Here is a 15,471-nt window from a genome sequence, read left to right as displayed (position 1 = left end):
GAAGCTCTTTGTTACCTTTCTTACATCACTTTTTCCTATCTTTCTGTCACCCTCCTTCGCAGCCATGTAGGCTCATTATTGCTTCTGACATATGCAAGATGGAGGCCTACCTCAGGAAGCATTTATACCACCTGTGCTTTGCCAGGAAGTCCCTATCCCCAAAGGTCCACATCCAGCTCCCCTCGTGCAAGCGTTTGTCTCACCATTCAGTGATGCTTACCCAAGCAATACTATTTTATATTCCTGAATAATTCTCACTCTAATCCCTCTGACCTTGCATTATTACTTTTAAAATAGCATATTCACTTTTCCTAGGTATTGTGTCTATAGTTTATATTTTCTACTTTCCAATAGTGTATAAACTCTGTGAGATCAGGATATTTGTTCAGAGGTATATCTTTGGTAGCATCATGGTATCTGTAATATAATAAACATTTAACAAATATTTCCAAATGAAGTAACACATTCACAAGTGGAAGAGCAGAAAGTAAACATACTGTTTATAATAATTAAATGAGATTAAAATACAAAAACTGCTTGAGGTAGAATTATATATGAATTTTATTCTTAAAATATCATCTAATATTTTTCAAACTCTGCTTGTGTAAAATAATAGAATTTAAGTAAAATCATTTCATGTTGAAAAAAGCTACGTCAAAGTGGGAAACTATGAGAACGTGGTAGAACAGGAGGTTACCTGTTATTTGTCATGATCTGAGCGGCTCTGGGCATTTCCTCTTTCCACTCTCTCCTTTCATCTGACAAAATATGAAATTCTGCCATTCTACAGTTACATCTTTAAATTTTATGTGACTTGCTCTTGTTTTGTCTTTTTTTTTTTTTTCCAGTACTGGGTATGGAACTCCGGACCCTGCGCTTGCCAGGCAAGTGCTTATTCTGCTGAACTATCTCCCCGGGCCTTGTTTTGTTTTTAATGATTGCCATTAAACTTTGAATATTCCTGAAAGGAGGTGGAATATACTTTATACTTTAGTTGAAATTTACACATAGGAAATAATTCATTGACATCATGTTTAAAGCATAAGAGAAGAGGACTTTTGTACTGAAAACGAGGTTTCCCATGAAAAACTTGACTAGCTTCATAATGCGCCCAGTTCCGTCTTTTTACTTGGCCAGTTATGTCCACTGCTGTGCATCCTGATGTGAAGGCTGGGGGGCACTTGGGAGGCTGATTTTTTTTTATGGAATATTAAAAACCAGATGCTGTGCATCCTAATACTCTCCGTCATTCATTATTCTATCTAACATCCTTGGTAGGTGAATTCAATTGTTTAAAGGACTATAAACATAGAATGTAGCTTTCATTAATTCCTAAAACTTGGTTAAATCTCCTGAGGCTCTCTTTTTAGAACAATAAGGTGAACTTTGATGGGCAACTGCAAAAACAAGGTTGAGTAATTGTTTTCCTAATACACCATGCAGTGAAACCTCTCAATCCAGTGCTGCTTACACGTCTATTGGTTCCTTATTTGTAGAAAGAGAATGTAGAGGTTGTGGACTCCAATATTTAGCAACTATACCCTCTCAGGGAGAGAAAATATATGAGTGTAGGTGAGGTTTGGTGAATTGAAAGTCAGATTTTTCTATGTGGTTCATTTGGGGCTTTGAGGATCTAAATTAATATTTTAGTTTTGGAAGTTGAATTGGAAGCCAAATCTTGCTACCCTTCCACATGACTGTTTAACCATTAATGGTCACTCAGGAGGGCACTAAAGGGATCAACCATGGTTGAGGTACAGTGCATCAGTGAACAAGTTCTCCACAGTGAATGTAGCTAGGAAGTATTGAAAAAATGCTCTAATAGAAATTGTCAAGAGATAATATTTCCAAAACTTTGAATTTATCAAAAGTGTATGTTTGGAAAAATGAGAAAAAGGATGAATACTGAGGCACAAGAGTAATTTCTTGCAAACCAGATCATTCAGTTTTTCTTCTAATGGAATTTTCATTTTTATTCAATATCTTCATTTCCCTCTGTGCTTTTCAAGGGCTTCACTGAGCTTTTCTGGTTTTGAATGTCTCATTATAGTCTCAGGGTCTTTAGATCTTTAGAAATCCACCATTTAGAAGCACTTCTTAGACTATGTTTGCAACACATAATATTTACATTTCTGAAGAGACTTAACCCACATACACAACACATTTCAATTCCCCTTCCCTATCCCCTCTCTGTCTTCACCTTCTCCCCTCTTTCCAGCTCTTGATCCTCTTCCCATCTGAGGAGGATCTATCTCCTTGCTTCCCACTATCTCTTTTATATTTTTCTCCTTATTTGTAATTTGGGTTTCTCACATAAGAGAAGCCAACCAATGTTAAGGCTTGGGTGCCTGATTTATTTCACTTCACAATATGATGTCCATTTGTATCCATTTTCCTACAAATTATTGATGTTTATCTTTCTTTAGGGCACAGTAGCATTCTATTCTGTGTAAATAGCACATTTTCTTTAACCATTTATCTGTTGATGGATACTCAGTTTGTGCCCAAGATTTAGCTATTATGATTTGTGTTGCTGGAAACATGGATATGCATGTACCACTGTACTGTGTTGTTTTTAACTCTTTTGGGAAGGTGTGTAAATATCCTGAGAAGACTGCAAGAGACTTTTACAAGTGGATTAACTAACATCAAGTTGGAGGCAACAAGAACTTTTAGTACAGGAGATAATATTTTTCACTTTTACTGTGTAGGGTAAGCAACAATCAGCATTTATGATTTTTCTATTTCATAGTCTGACACTGACTTTATTTAATAGTTGACTGTTGCAGGAAAATGAGAGGCTGGTAATCTGCCTTTCTGTGATTTGTTCATTATAGATTCTGAATTCAGGTTAATTACAGGTCAATGTTCTATTTAAATCTGTTATAATTTTATTACTTCTATTTAGCCACAGAGTCTTAGTAACTTAGTATTTGGCATTTGGATGATAATAACAGCTGACATAGATCAAATAGTCCCTTTTCAGGTAAGGATCATACCACCTACTACTAAAAAATTAATCTTTTCATTTTAGCTTAGCTTTGCTAGGGAAAGATTAATATGACACAATTCTCCTGTATCAGGCATCCAGTATCAAATGGTATCAATTAGTAGTATGCTGGATTTGGTACATTTACATTAAAATGGTGTATTTTTATCACTATCAGTAATAATGCTGATACATTGTTATCAAAAATTTCTAATTTATTGCAATTTCCTTAAGTTTTAGCCTACTATCCCTTTTCCATTCCAAGAGCTTATCCTGACTTCTATACTGCATTTAATAGTCATGTTTCCTTAGGTTCTTTTTGGTTGTGACAGTCTCTTAACTTTCTTTATTTCTTGACAGTCTTGACATTTTTAAAGGATTACTGGTATTTCCTATAGAACATACCTGTATTGGTATTGAAGATTTTTTTAAATAAAATGACTGATGTCCAAGGTTTGGAGGTAGAAAATAACAGAGGAAAGGTGTCATTCTTATCATGTCCTATGAAGGGTGTAGATTATCAAAACAACATCACTGTTGATGTCAATCTTGAGCACCCAACAGTGGTGATACGTTTTAGGTCCATCAGCTCTACATATTTTTCCCCTCTTACATGTTGTGTTCTGTGAAAGAAGTCTCTATGCACAGCTGTCTCTAAGAAGTTCTACCTCCTTGAGGGCCTAGCGTCTACCCAAGTCATTTAGAACTGTTCTACAATGGAATTTGTTTGTTCTCAGTAACTTACTTGACCATTGACTTCCACCATTCAGTGTGGAGTCATGGGTATTTTTCTTATATTGGCTTATAGGCTTGTACTACTTTTATGGCTCTTTTTTGTTCACATAACCCAGTTTAGAGCACTAGGAACTCTTTGAACTGAAATCTATGTTATCTGTGTGTGTTTGTGTGTGAATGTGTGTGTGTGTGTGTGTGTGTGTGTAGAATATTTGCTTTTCTAGCACTACATGATGATTCACAACTGTGTATTTTATGCCCAGTTCTAGGCTCACTGGTGCTTCCAGACTGAATTTATTGGAGAACTGTAAACCAAGATCTGGGTGTCATGTGTGCTCGCTGTTTCTGGTGGTTACTGCCTTGAGTTGCCATATTTGTAAAGTAACTATCAATATCCTAATGCAAACATGAATTTGTACCAATGTTTCCTTTTTTAAAAAAATGTATTTAGTACAGGGTCTACAGGGTCTCACTACACAGATTGGACTTGTAGTGATCCTTCCTGTCTTTCGGCCTCCCAAGTGCTGGGATTACAGGCCCGCCCCACCATGCCCAGTCTCAATTGCTGACTCAGCACATCCCTGAGTCTGCCTAAGCAGAAGCTTTAATTCACTGAGCTATCTCACCGGCGCTCCAGTGTTTTCTATTTTAATCCATTATATCATAGAGCATTTTGGCTTCAACCTCATTTTTATTTGTAACTTTCTCTTCTGCAATGAGAAATGTAGTTTCCCACATCTTCCATCTGTTATTTAAGTTCCAGTATACTTCCATAGTGGTAGCAACATTATTAGCTTCAAGAAGTATGGAGAATAATATAATCAACCAGGGTTAGTGTTTATGCGTGGTTTCTGATGCCTTTAGCTGTGAAAATCCTGCTGCTTTCAAAAGCTGCATAGGTAAACATTCCCTCACATACCTCCTCCAGTGAGGTCATGTAATGTTCTGCATTCCATCTAGGAAACCTCTAACACCACAAATGATTTTTAAAATTTTTTATTCATTGTTGCTTACTTTTGTGCTAAAACATTCTTTGGCTTTTTACTAATACATAGTGGTATCTCTGTACCATTGCAGTATATAAAATAGTTTGCCTATCTTAAAAATGTATTTTGAAGCTCTACTAACTCAGTTGATCTATTTACTATCTCTATTGTTTTACATTGCACAAACCTCATGTAATTGTGATAATAAATCAAGTAATATTTTCAGATTATAGATTATATGGTAATCTTAGATTACCATATAGATTATAGATTATATGGTAAACTTGTGTTTAACTTTATGAGAATGTGCCAAGCTGTCTTCCAAAGCCACTTCAGCTTTTGCAGTTCCTCCAGCCTCAGGGTTGTTGTTGAAAGACAGACATCCTGTATGAGGTAAGAAGAACTGAGGTAATCAGGAATTCACTATGAGGATTTTGCTAATCTAGTAACTGGATGTTTTAATGTTTGTTGTATCAGTAGTGCCACAGAATTCAAGTTGTCCAGTGCCCTAATTTTTGTCTTCCATCTTGACCTTCAATTTGCCCTAAATGTTCTTCCTCGGTGAGAGTCTGTGCCCTGTAGCTCTTTAGCTATGATTCACCCTTATCACACATCAGCAAAAGCTCTGCTCTATGGTAGTCAAGTATAAAGGAAAGACATGTTCTATAATCTGATGGGCCTGTGTTTCTGGATTGTGACTTTCCAAAATATTTCTCCATGATATAATTTCTTTCTCCATTCCCCATCACTTTTCTCGTCCTTGGCTACAGAATTTCTGATCTATTTCTTTGAGTCCTTATCCTTCCTGCAGAAGGGACAGGAAGACTATGGAGGACTAATGTAAGAGGAATGTGGTACAGGATAGAGCAACCAAGATAAACTTCTGACCAAGTCTTCTCTCCAGAAGAATAGGCCCAGGATTATTGCACAATTATTTCTCTTCCTTGATCCTTTGTGAGAACCAGAGCCATAGCTAGGTAATTCATGACGACCTTGAGATTTCATGACAACCTTGAGATTCCTGGATGCAAAACACATGAGGATGTAGAGGCCTTTCTAAGACTGCTGCTCCTAAAATTGCCTTATTCTCCTGTTAGACTGGACTCAACCTCCAACAATTTTCATTATTTCCATTTGTGTCCTCATGCCAGTTATGGCTGCAACTGTACTTGATGCAGTTATTTGTATCCCTGTGGATGTGCCTGAGCACTCATTTGCCTTGTAATCTTAGATCTCCAATGTACTCTTCAAAGCTATTTATTTTCCATTTGTATAGTTTTTCCTTTTAAGAATACGTTTGTCAATTTATCAGCTATCCTTATGTTATAGATTAAACCAGATGTCCTAGATGCCAGGCTCTTTCCATACATTGATGTAATTTTCACAACAAGCCAATTAAATAGTTCTTGTTATTTCCCTCATTTTATTATGAGAAAATCAATTGACATTGAATTTTAAACTAAGTAAAGGAAATGAAGACTAAGAACAGCATAATCTTAATGTTGAGACTTTTTCCAAATTTGTGGGTTCTTTTTTCACTCTGTTGGTAATTTCTGATGTGCAGAAACTTCTGCACATCAAAAGAAAGAGGAGGTCCCAGTTGTTGATTCTTTCAAGTATTTCCTGTGCAGTTTGATTTTTGTTCATGAACTGTTCGCCTGCCCCTATATCTTCAACATTTTCACCTATTTTCTTTCCGAGTAGATTTAGTGTTTCTGTTTTAATGTTTAAAACTGTTCATCAGCTAATAGTAGATGGCCTGCTTTATACTCCCAACTCCAGTCTTCTGTGAGACTCAGCTGTCGCAGCTGGCCAGACACCTTTCATCAGCCCATAACTGATAGCTCCACAGAGTCCCACCTGAGCTCTCCAAATGAACTGGAAAGTTGCTGAAATTTTTATGTTCGTTGCTTTATGAGGCTACCCATCTCATCAATGGATGCAAGATCACAGTGCACAGGCTTGAGAACGTCATCCAGAGAAATCTGGGACTTGATTTGAATTCTGAGGCTTCTAGTTGTGTAACTATGGGCTAGAAACTGTCACAATCTGACTCTCAGTTTCTTCATCTGCTGAATAGGTCCATGACTGATGTCTCCTGGGATTGCTGTGGAAATTAATAGGATAAAAATGTGCAAGGCTTGGCAACTGTTGTGCTTCATCTCATTTTGTTAGGACAGACACATAACTTCCCAGTGGGAACTAAGAGGAAAAATTCCCATTCAGGAGTAGGGCCTGTTCTGGAGGAAAGAAGAAGAGACAGGAATGAAAATAGACTTACGATGTTTTATGTACATGTGCCTACTCCTCACAGCACTGCAAACATTACTAATGAACGTTTCATTTTATTTTATTATTTGGTGTGTGTGTGTGTGTGTGTGTGTGTGTGTGTGTGTGTGTATGGCCAGCTTAGCAACATGTGGGGTGCAACATGTGGTGCCAGGTATTGAACCACGGTCCCTGTACTTGCCTAAGCAGTCTCTTTAGTCTGCTGAGCTGTCCTGCCAGCTCAAAAAAAAAGTTTAATAAAATAATTAATGTTGAGTGGAATGAAAAGCAAGTTCTTTTCTAACAGAGAATGTTATACCAGTAAATTACTTTTTACTTATTTTTGTATAGAATAAACTCGTGAGTGGTCAATTATAGTTTATCTTATATTTTTAATGATCTTTTTTCCTTACTTCTCTCCATTAGGACTGGATTACACAAAACATCCAGTTGTGAAAAGGGCTTTCTAGTAATATCAAACAGTGAAGTACCTTGGAAGAGATTAAACATGCATACAAAATCCAGAATTTTATAGTGCTTGTATTGTAGCAAGATTCAGAGTCCTTCTTCATGTATGGCATTGGCATTTTTTCTATATTTGAATATATATTTTTCACTTTATCAGTGGCAATACAAAAATTCTATAATCATATAATAAAATCAAATGGTTTCCATTTCTGTTCATTCATATCTTTTTGTATATAGCAGCTGAAAGATTGAAAAAATTTAAGTTATGTTCTCACAGATTCACTATGATGTGTAAGATAAAAGAGAACCATTAAATTGTATATCTTATTTATGGGGAAACAGAAGTGGGCCCTATGGATTGTCAAATACTGTGTGAAGTATAACTGAGCCTAGCAATGCATTTTTGCTAATCATCCTATTGTTTCTCAGAGCCTCAGTAGTAAGGTAGTTGCTCAGTAGTGGCTCAGTGGTTTATTTGTCTTAGTGGCATTTGAGGGACGGTTTTCATAATTAATGTTCAAATTATATTGATAAGTAACTCAGATACTCCTCTTTGGACAAGGTTTTTGGCTGCATGACACCTAGCCTTGGCAGCAAGCCAAATCTAGGAAGTTTCATGTAACATCAATAACATTGAACAACCCAAAACAAAACAGAAGAGGTGTCCTGTGGTGTTTAGGTGATCAAAGTGATGCTGTCCTCTGCCAGTTCTCTGAGGGGAGACAATTGACTTCTGAATAGACAAGAGTGTAATTTTTGGCCTTAAGGTCCAATTTCTGCAGGGGTTTTAAAATGGATCCACTGAGTACTGTTTCTAAGTATGCTTGCAGCGAATGCTGCATAGCTCTCACTCTGCAAGGTTTAGTCACCACAGTGTAGTTTCTGTGACTAGTCCTTGCAAATCAACTGCATACAAAAGGTACACAGTGACATTTCACATGGAAAAAATAGAGTCCCAGTCAAGAAACGATGTTGCACCTTAGAAAGAGAAACACAGTCAGAAATGCAACCAGAGGAACAAACAACATAAATTACAGTCCTAGAGTAGAGAAAGATTGAACATTCTTTCCTATAGCAATTCTTAATTTAAAATTTGTGTTGAACACTGGGAAGAAAGACATTTTCACAAATCTTTCAACTTATTTACACAATTAGATACATAAATCAATTTAGATTAGAAGAGAGATGAATTATTTCACTAGATTCCTTATGCTGTCTATTAAGCAAAACAACTAAGAAAAAAAATCTTAAAAATAGCAACCAACTGTATCTTTGAGTAGATACTACAAGATTTGTTTATATTACATAAACTGTGAAAAAGCTGAAATATTACTTTAGTTGTTGACAAATCCAGCTAGCTCTACTGATTTTAGTGATCTTGGGCAAATTGGAGTTGTTCTTTATAAAACAGGCATGCATCATGATATTCACATCTCTAAGTTAATTTTTAAGTTAACAAATATTAGTGTAACTATATGTCTGCCATATAACAAGTCCTCAATAAACACTATTTTCGGGGGCCTGGCCCTAGCTCAGTTCTTTAAGTGGCTGCTTCCACAAAGCTGTCAGCCTCAGGTTGCTGTAGTTTGATCCCCACAACACTCCAGCCAGCCAAACCTGCCCTGAAGGCATTTGAAGCAATAAATAAATAAATAAATAAATAAATAAATAAATCCTTATGGGCCGGGGAGATGGCTCAGTAGGATAAGCGCTTGACTGGCAAAGGCAAGGATCTGAGTCCAATCCCTGATACTGAAAACAAAACAAAACAGTAATTTCAAAGCAGGATTCAAGGGTTTATAAAGAGCTAGCCAGATAGCTCAACAGATTAAAGAGCCTGCTTAGGCAGACTCGGGGGCCAGGGTTCAATCCCCCGCCTGCTGTGCTGCTGGGGCATGCTGAGACTGTCATTGTGAATGGGTGTGGTGGAGCGTGCCTGTAATCCCAGTGCTTGGGAGGCTGAAAACCAGGCAGAATCACTACAAGTCCACTCTGCGTAGTGAGACCTTGGAGAGCCTGTACTAAATACATAAGAAAAAAAAGCAAGAGTTTTTATACTATCCAAAATTTACTGTAAAATCTTACATTAGTCACTCTTCTATCACTGGGACAAAGCAACTGACACCTGTAATTTAAAGGAAGATAGGCATACTTTAGCTAGTGGTTTTAGAGGATCTTGGCCAGTGTCAGTTGGTTCCACAGTGAAAGGGAATGGCAGAGGGCAGGGGTTCATCATCCCATGGCAGCCAAGGAGCAGAACAGGAGGGCAGGAGCTGAGGACAAGAATAAACCCATCCAGGTCATGTCCACTGATGAGCACAGAGCCTGAGTTTCCAAAAGCACTGCCTCTTAGCACACAAGACTTGAAGGTACATCAGATCTAAACCATAAAAGAGCTTCTGCTGAAACATGAAGCAACTCTGAAGACTAGGCTCTGCTTAGTCTGAGTCATGTACTACATACTGATCTGCTCAGAGTCAGTTTTCACAAATGGCCAGACAGGAGCTTATCAGCAGCATTACAGTATAAATTTGTCTGCTTTTAGTGCTTTTGGTTATATTCTGTTTCATTAGCACCAGATGTTAGAGAGAACTAAAAATGAATTTTCATTGGCAAAATTAGTGGTTCATTAGACAGCAAAATGGACTTTAGAAGTACATTTTCGCTGGTGAAGTGAGTGGTATTCTCCCTATGTGGTATGGATAGTATATTTTAGAAACACTCTCCACTTTTCCCTAAATAAAAATTAAGAAACAAGCAGGCATTCTGTAGTCTCCAGCTGTACCTTATATCTACCCACTGTACAGTCTCAGGGCCATGGAACCCTGGTACAGCAATTGATGTGATAAGCATACCTAAAAGATAGAGAATTAGGGTTTCGATAACTTACAAGTTGTATGAATTGTTCTGTATCTACTTGTTACTAAAGTCTGTCAGCATATTGAGATAACTTGGCTAGAAACTTGCTCTTACAGCTGTGTTTATATCTATTGAGGAGGTCTTAAAAGAAGTGTTCAGATTCATTTGGACCAGCTTGCAGTAAGGGTGAAACTCTAGTCTTTGGTCTTTTACAAAGGGGAAAGGACAGGGAAAAAAATAGGTCCACTTGGTAGGGCAAGGAGAGAGATCAGAGCCAACTGAGGTCAAAGACACGAAAGACCTCGAATGAAGGCAAACAGGAGTCAAGAGAACAATAAACCTGAAATGACAGGAGAAAGCAAACAGATAGACACACTGAAAAATATCTTTGATAATCTAAGGTAAATATCTACCTCACCAGAGAGAAGTATACAATTTTTATTTGGATTCTGTCCATCTTTAAACATCTGTAGTGGAGGTAAGTAAGGAAAGCAGTAATGAGGGCAACTGCTAGAAGGAGTCTCAAAATGAATTTGCATTGCTCTAATCTTGTCATTTCTGGTTATTCTTTTTATTATTCTTCAAAAATTATTTAGTTTGAAAATATGGAGCAACTACAACTCTCCTACACTATTTGTTGAAACTAGTTTACATTGGTAAAGCTACTCTGGAAAACAATTTGTCCATTTTCTATGAAATTAAATGTACTTAATATATGAATCAGCAGGCTTACTTCTAAGCATTTAACCAAGAAAATTGCAGACATACATCCACAAGAGATCTGTAAAGGAATGTTTATTGCAGCTACATTCATAGTAATCCCAAGTGGACAAACCTGAATGGCTACCAGTTTGTCAATATATGTACAAATTGTGGAACATACACACAATGGAGTACTGCCCACAGTAAGAAGAGCAAACTATTGAGGTCAGATATATTATTTGATTAAATGCTATAATGCAGTATTGTATTGTCAAGTTTGTTTCTCTGTGGGAAGCAGGGATAGTAAAATTAGGGACAGAGGAAGCGCAGATGAAGACGATAATCAGAAGGGATTTCAGATGCTGATCAGGTTTGTAGCAATGCTGGTTTTAGTTGGAGGTTATCCTGGAAAGTCTCCCAACATGCCACAGAAGATGTTAGTCCATTCATAAAAATGTCAATTTGGGTAATTCAAATAATATGCAAATAAAGTATTTTCTCCCAAGATGCCATTTCCCCAAGAATTGCAAACTAAGCAGTACTTATATATTTCTTTTCACTAGTTTCTTTCCATTTTGTAAAACAACACTAGATGCCTTCTCAGAAAATAACTGATGCTAAGACCACCTAAAATAGAACTTGCCATTTCAAAATTTAGCATGGCAGTAGAATTTTCTTTGTGAACACAACTTTCTGTACTTAAAAAAAATAGAAGGGAAATAGGTACTTTTGGGATGTTAAGTGGAACTTAAACTTATATGTAGGAACCTGGTGGGAGAAAGCCAAGAGCCTGGGAGTGAACTTTGTAAGCAGCTTGTGATCAGTGGAAAGGTTTTCCGTTTAGGATTGATTCAGAAGCTGTCATTGCCAAGACTTTAAAAGGAAGCCATTTGTTTCAATGTGCATAAGGCTTTATGTCAATAAACAATGTGTGTGTCTCAATAATCCCCAGCAAAACTGAACATGAGAGTTTTGCATGAAAATTCACTCTTATGGTGTCATCTTTCCAAATTTCCTTCCTTTCTGAAGGCTGGGAAGGGTACAGAGAATTGCAGAGGAAAGAATCTATCTTATTGCAATGGAATCTGATCCTTTTAATATAGTACAAAAGATATAAAATTAATAAGCTTATTATAAGCAACTAGCTCTTCTCTGTGCTCAGGAATAGGGATATACATAGTACTTTTGGATAGGTGCTAAGCAGTATCAAATGGATTCCTGTAGTAGGTAATAAACCAGTTTCTGTGAGCGCATTAAATTAGGATTCTCCAGAGAAACAAAGAATGGGCTAGATATCTATTTGTCCATCTATCTAGTTCTCTGTCTCTGTCTAAAGAGATTCATCGTAACATCTTGGCAGATGTAAAATCTTGATTATTGACCACTATTGTAAAATGGAAAGAAAGGAAACCTGGTGATGGAGTCTGAAGGCCTGCGAACTGGAGATCTGCTTCTGGGATCTTTGTTTGCTAGCAAAGGCTACGCAACCAAGAATGCCAAAGGCTGAGGGTCCATGTCCCACTTCAAACTTTCAGGCAGAAAGATAACTCAATCTTCTGCCTTCCTTTTTTCTCTTTAGCCCCTTAATAGATCACATAATTCATATCTATATCAGGGGAGGGCCAGCTGCTCTATTTAGTCCATGATTTCAAATGGATTTTTTTCCTGAGACACTGTAATTAAGTGTTTAGTTAATAATCATGACTTACCTCATGAAATGGTTATTTCAATATGATGAAATAATATAGAAGATATCAAAATGCACACACCTCTGATTCATTAGAAGTTAATTAGTCATTTTGCCTCAAAGATTTTTCTCTTTTCTTTCGAAGTTCAATGTTCTACAAAATAGTCCAACCTTCTTTCCTAGTTGCTTTCTCTCCTTTTTCCTGAGGTAATTTCTTGATGTTGTTGAATATCATTTCCAGATATATTTTAAACATTTATATATATATATATATATTTATAATCATAAATAATGTACAGTATTACTTCATGTTCTTTCAAAATTATCAGTCCCTTCCTTCTTAGGAACATTTGTAAATTATTATATTCCACTGAAAGTTTTCTGAGATATATCTAGGTTGATTTGTATACATGACATTAATTACTCTACTGACTGTAAGTTGATGCATGGTGTCCCATAGTAAGAATAAATTTCAGCTAATTTATTCATTCTTGTCCTGATAGGCAATATCACTTTATGAAATAGTGCTACAATGAAAACTTTGGTACATTTTCTCCTATCTATCCCTGTGAAAGTGTTTTTGTAAAATATAACTAGGTGCATACTTCCTGGGTTATAAGGTCTGTAACACACTCAGCTTTATTTAGATGGAGTAGAAACTGCTGGTTGTCAACCCTAAAATTCATTCTCCTTTCATTTTTACTTGGACACAAAAATATCTGAAAGAGATATTTCTACCCTCTTTGTCAGCCATATTTTATGGACATTACTTTAAAATATTACTGGTATATATACTTTATCTCTTCTTCTAAATTTTTTTTGAGACAAGGTCTCCCTATATAGTTCAGGCTAGCACTAAACTCATTAGGTGGTCCAGGCTAACCTCAATCTCATTGTTATCCTCCTGCCTCAGCCACAGGTTTTGGGATTAGAGGTGTATGCCACCATGCCCAGATCCTTAGTCCCTGCTTTCTCTTTGTTGCTTGCCTCATTGGTCACATCAGAAATATGTAAGTCTAGGCCCTGCTTGCACTAAGAGGACAAGGCCCCACAGTACAGGGATGTCAGAACTAGAAGTGAAGGAACTGAGCACCTGCCTGCAGCTACCTTACTAACATCAGTTGTTCTTAAAGATTTGATTGGAGAACTACTAATCCATCTCCTGTATAAGCCCTTGTTTCAGGCTCTCTGTCATCACAGCGTGACTTAATCTTAAAAGTATGATATAGTCATACTTTCAATGAATTTTCTAATTGTTTCTGCTAGAATTTGAAGCTTTTCTACTAGTTTTGAAGTTTGGAAACCTGGGACTGGGAGATAGCTTGGCAGTCTAAGTACCTCCATGGCAAGAGCAAGGACTCAGGTTTGAACCCCAGTACTGCATACCATGCCGGCCCCAGAACTGGGCATGGTGGCTGGCACATGCCTGTAATCCCAGTGCTGGGAAGGCTGAGACAAGAGGATTACTATAAGTCTAAACTGCCTAGTGAGACCCTATATCAAATAATAGATAAAAGATTTTTTTTAAATTTGGAAACTTAATGTTTGTGTTTTATCTGTTGATAATATTAAAAACGGAGCCTCTAGGAGATGGAGCCATGAAATCTCACTTCACCAGAACATGAAACCATTTTTAGCTAATGGGCCACTGAGGGAGTGGCTTTATCATAAAGGAGAATTTTCTGGCTGGCATGCTCTGGCTCACCTCTGCCACATTCTCACGGAGTGAGGATCTCAGCAGATGCCCAGCAGACTCTGGCCATGATTTCAAACTTCACCCCCAACCTCTGAACCAAATAAATTTCTATGACTTATAAATCACCTGGTTTCAGATATTTTGTTACAGTGATAGAAAACAGACTCAAACAATTGTGCTTCTTAATGCTTTCATAAGCAGTGTATGATTATGCAATGATCTTGCTTTAAAATTGTTCAAAGAATTCTTGTAGCTGTGTCTCACTTTTATTTTTATGCACCATTCTGCATTAGATTCTCCACTCTGCAGCTCAAAGACATAGAGCCTAAACAGGTTGAGTGATTTGTGGTCACTGAAGGTCCCTGTTCTTTAGTAGTTAGTAATGCATAAAGGTTTTCAAGGATAAATGCGGTCTCGCAGAGACAAATACAGTGTATGTGTGGACCCTAAGTGAAGAGATAGTCTCTGGAATGTGTCTAGTTACTGGGCCAAATCCTGTATGTCCTCCCAATTAATTCACATAATGTTGTCTGTTCAAAGTCTGTCTATGCTTCTTCACATCAAAGTCTGTCTTCTGCTATTCTGTGTTAAGAAGGAGTACGTTGAGGTCTACGTTAGAGTGCTCTTTCTAAGCCTTGGCTTGGACAAGGGATAGTAATGCTAATTCAGGAAGCTAATTGGTTTACAGAGAAGGGAGGATATGGTTACATTCATCACAGGGCACTGGCCAGTTGTCTGATACAGTATCTTAGTGCTGCCAGCTTGCAGGCTGATGTTGGCACTGAATCTGAAAAAATTATCTGATGCCCATGCATAGCTGGAAGGCACCAGCTTTAAAGAAACAGAGTTTGAAAAAGGGGAAGCTGAGAGTTAATTCCATCTCACATTTTTCTTTTGTACACATCTTTTTATTCTAATATGGAAATAACTAAGAAAAAGAGAAGAATATTGGAACTACTTATGCTGCTAGGTGGGTGGGGGGGGCTGCAATAGGAAGCTCCTGAGGACAGAAGGAAGTTTCCTAGGAACTGTGCAGACACTTTGGGGCCTGGTGGTTGGGCCTCATGAAGTCTCTGTGGGC

The 15,471-nt window shown here is 37.3% G+C and overlaps 1 pseudogene; it reads right to left on the bottom strand.

Moving 5' to 3' along the window:
* The window catches only part of LOC101568773, a 58,586-nt pseudogene that overhangs the window by 1,347 nt on the left and 41,768 nt on the right, over nucleotides 1–15,471 (bottom strand).

Source organism: Octodon degus, unplaced genomic scaffold (genome assembly GCF_000260255.1).
Source record: "Octodon degus isolate 3935 unplaced genomic scaffold, OctDeg1.0 scaffold00166, whole genome shotgun sequence".
NCBI classification, from domain to species: Eukaryota; Metazoa; Chordata; class Mammalia; order Rodentia; family Octodontidae; genus Octodon; species Octodon degus.
Note: the sequence above shows the minus strand (reverse complement) of the source record. Positions and strands in the feature narration are given on the sequence as shown.